Genomic DNA, 4,281 nt, shown 5'->3' on the forward strand with positions numbered 1-4,281 from the left:
TTTTCTCTTTGTCTCTGAGATTTGCAAGTTTCACTATTGTATGTCGGGGTGTTGATAAATTTTTATTGATTTTGAGGGAGGTTCTCTGTGTCTCCTGGACTTGGATGCCTGTTATGTTCCCCAGTTTAGGGAAGTTCTCTGCTATAATTTGTTCCAATATACCTTCTGCCCTTCTCTCTCTCCTCTTCTTCTGGGATCCCAATTATTCTATATTGTTTCACTTTATGGTATCACTTGTATCTAGAATTCTCCCCTCATGATCCAGTAGTTGTTTATCTCTCTTTTTCTCAGCTTCTTTATTCTCCGTTTTCTCTTTTATATCACTGTTTCTCTCTTCTGCCTCATTTATCCCAAAACCAAAAAAAAAATTAGAGAGAGAGAGAGAGAGAGAATATAATCAGACAGGTGAACAGAATAGAGCAATACACTGGATCCTGTGTGTATTTTGGTCCTTTCATTAGAAAACTAGATCCCAAAATTTAAAGAAGAACTTATATATGTATAAGAATAAAATTAAATACAATGTAAGATAGAATATAACCATGTATATGAAATTTAAAAGACAACAAAAAAAGAGAGGAAAAAAACAAAAGAAGGAATATAAACAAACAGGTGAACAGAGCAGTACACTATATCCTGAGTGTATTTTGGTTGGTTTGTTAAAGAAACTACATCTCAAAATTGTAAAGAAAGAAAAACATATACATATACAAAAATGAAATTAAATACAGTGAAAGGATAGAATGTAACCGTAAAAATGAAAATTGAAAAAGATTTTTAAAAGAGTTGATAAAATTAGAAATTGGTTGAAAAGGAAAGAGAAAAAAATTAAAATTGAAAGACTAAAGAATTGTGGAGAAAAAAATATGGAATGCTTCATGAATTGGCATGTCATCCTTGCACAGGGGCCATGCTAATCTCTGTATCGTTCTAATTTTAGTACATGTGCTGCCGAAGCGAGCATAGAAGTTAAGTTCTTATTACAGTTCTACTTACTTTTTTTTTTTTTCTTTTAAGTTATATGGAGGTTTTTTATTAAGGTCCTACTGGGTAGTTGGTTTGGGGGCTTACCACATTATAAAAAGTAATTAACTTACTAACTAAAAAATGTGAGCCATGCCTAGATGAATAATGAGACTGCATGATGAACAAGGATTATGATGAATCAATCATATGTTCTTGAGATAGTCCTTTCATCATCATCATCATCATCATAAAAGGAGGCCTTTGGTGTTCTGATTTGACTCAAAGATACAGCCTGGACTAGGCAGAAGAGAGTGGATAGGTAGCACTTCTGTTTATTACCCTATTATTTTCTTAAGCATGGTTTTTGATTGGAGATGGATCTTAGATGATTCAGTTTTATATTTGTTGGTGGGATCTTGGAGCTCAGGCAACATAATGTAGCACTGATTAAGTCCACTGGCTATTGGTCAATTCTCTGGGTTTGCATCACAGCTCAGCCACTTACCATCTGTATGATCTTGTGCAAGTTACTTAATCTCTTGTCTGAGTTTGCTCATCTGTGGGAGTGATAATCTCTTTCTCAAAAGGTAATACTTATCTCAAAAATTGCCTCGAAAATAAATAAGATAATATATTGAAAGATGTCTGGCACATAGTAATTACTCAGTAAATATTAATTGTTGTTATTGCTAATACTAGTAGTATTCTATACTACTGATGAAAAGCAAAACTACTGTTTTGGAAATAAAATTAACAAATGATAAGACTTATACCATTATTGAAATGTGTCAGAGAAAGTGATACAAATTTTCCAAAGCCATCGTTAAAAAAACCCTCTATAATATTCTCATAGGGCATGTCATTATTAAAATAGTGGTCTCTTGATGTGTTTATAAGTGTGTCTTGACATAATTCAAAATATTACTGACACAAACAGCACAGTGCTCTGTTGAATGGAATTAGTTAATATTAACTACTTAAATATTGGAGAATTATTTAGCACTGCTGAAATAATAAGTACCTGTGTCATCATAATTAGTGTTAATCTCCTCTTCTTGATAGATAACTATCAAGTTCATAATTCTTCTAAGGTCTGTCATGATTCATGATAATAAAACCATGACCTTATTATAAAGAAGGGTAATTATTTTCCTCTTCACTCTTGCAAGTGGGCAATGATCCAATTCCTTGAAAAAGAATATAAAAATATCTAGCTGGAAAGTAAAAAGAAAGTCCAAGACTCATTTTTCTCTTATACATTTAAATTGCTATCTTGCTTGATTCTGGCAATGATACGATAGATGTAGATTTTGCAAGCATATTAATAATTGGAGGCTTATCTTAAACTCACAGAGCTTAAAAGACATATATCCATAGAACCAAAGGCAGATGTAAAGTTAATCAAAGGTCTGAAGATTCCTGCTATTTTTAGCCGAGTTTTTTCAATGAGATTAAAAAGAGTTCAATAATAATCAATATTTCAAGAGTTAATTCTAAAATCTCCTTGCTTCTCACATAAAAGAATTACAACAAGAGCACAAAACTTCAGGCGATCAAGTAGAAAGATATCAAAGTTTGAAGGCATATTAAATAAACAACTGGGTCTTTATTTTTTAAAGAGTGGCAGGTTATACTTTCTTAGGTGTGGAAAACTGCATACTGAATACTTTCAGATGGAATTATAACTGAGGAATTTATGGAAGTAAAAGACTCGATGTAGAACAAGATCTTCTCTTAAGAACAAATTTTAAATAAATCTACTTTAATTGAGCTTGCATTGGCTAACCATTTTAGTCCTCTCCATAGTTAGGACCCATAACTACTTGAAATTATACTTACATTATGCAGTTGTCTTAGGACCTTGAAGCTGGGAGAAAATAACTTTCCATATGTTATGAGAGTAACATGATTCCTCAAAAATCCTAAATAGAACTCTGCCAAGTAAGAGATGCATCTTGGAATCTACCATCTACCATTATTTTTAATTCTAAAAGCCTTTAAGTAAACTTTAAGTTTGCTTAAAACAACCTTTTGTTGCAAGGTTTGTGGGAAATGGTATCTGTCTGTCTGTCTATTAATCAATGGATTGATCTTATCTATTATGGAGGCCACCAGCTAAGCCTAGCACAGAAGCAGTTCAGTTTTATTTGAGTTACATTGGTAAGATATGAACATCAGTTAGGTTGTATCAGATCTTTAGATTGATTTGTCATTTAAAGTGAAATGTTGTGAATCTTTCATTCACAAAACAAAACAGCTGTGTATCTGTCAATGGCTCTTAACCAGAGACGGTTTGCTTCCCACCCTTCCAGGGCATACTGGGAAATGTTTGGAGACATTTTTTGGAGACCACTGAGGGGTGTACTGGTGTCCTCTTCTGGGTACAGGCCAGAGAGGCTGATAACATCCTACAATGTACAACAGACCCCAGAACAAAAAATTTTCCAGTCCAAAATGTCAATAGTGCCAAGTTTGAGAAATGCTGACACACATGAATCAAAATGTATTCGAAGCCAAATTAAACTGATTTTACAGATCCGCTTTTCTTTCTTCCCATTAATGTGAATAATTGTTTATCACATTATAGATAGCATGCAGTACCTAACAGATTATTGACTAAGGATTTTCTTAGGTTTAAGCTACAGACTAAAATAAACCAATTATGGGACGCCTGGGTGGCTCAGTTGGTTAAGCGACTGCCTTCGGCTCAGGTCATGATCCTGGAGTCCCGGGATCGAGTCCCGCATCAGGCTCCCTGCTCGGCAGGGAGTCTGCTTCTCCCTCTGACCCTCCTCCCTCTCATGCTCTCTGTCTCTCATTCTCTCTCTCTCAAATAAATAAATAAAATCTTTAAAAAAAAAAAAATAAAATAAAATAAACCAATTATTTTTGTCTCTATTAACTACTTAATTAACTGAAACGCTGAAGAATAAATGTTTCCCTAAGAAAATAGCATAATGTGGAAATTATTTAATTTATTCAATTATAAAAAGATTTCATTATAATTTGTTAATCATTTTTTATAGATTTGTTTATTTGTTGGTTGGTTTGTTTCCTTATGTTGCTTTCATGGTTTGAAATTGAAAAAGAGACTCTAATATGCAAGACTTTATCTAGAGTGTTATATCACTGGAACACAGAGAATGACTTCCTCAGATCATCATGGAATTATCTGGCTGATATGACAGAACTCTACATATAAATTCAAAATCAAGAAACAGGCATTAGAATTTATTGCACGCCAGTCTTGTGTTTTAAAATATGCTTTCTCAAAATATTGCAGGAGACGTTATTGAGAAAGAGTCTTCTATTCTC

At 33.3% G+C, this 4,281-nt stretch overlaps 1 non-coding gene across 1 annotated transcript; it reads right to left on the minus strand.

Moving 5' to 3' along the window:
* Positions 1-860: 860 nt before the first annotated feature.
* Positions 861-964, minus strand: LOC118526505 (U6 spliceosomal RNA). Its single transcript, XR_004912657.1, has one exon. It is a non-coding gene; the product is annotated as a U6 spliceosomal RNA (small nuclear RNA).
* Between the last annotated feature and the right edge of the window lie 3,317 nt (positions 965-4,281).

This window comes from Halichoerus grypus, chromosome 14 (assembly GCF_964656455.1).
Source record: "Halichoerus grypus chromosome 14, mHalGry1.hap1.1, whole genome shotgun sequence".
Classification (NCBI taxonomy): Eukaryota; Metazoa; Chordata; class Mammalia; order Carnivora; family Phocidae; genus Halichoerus; species Halichoerus grypus.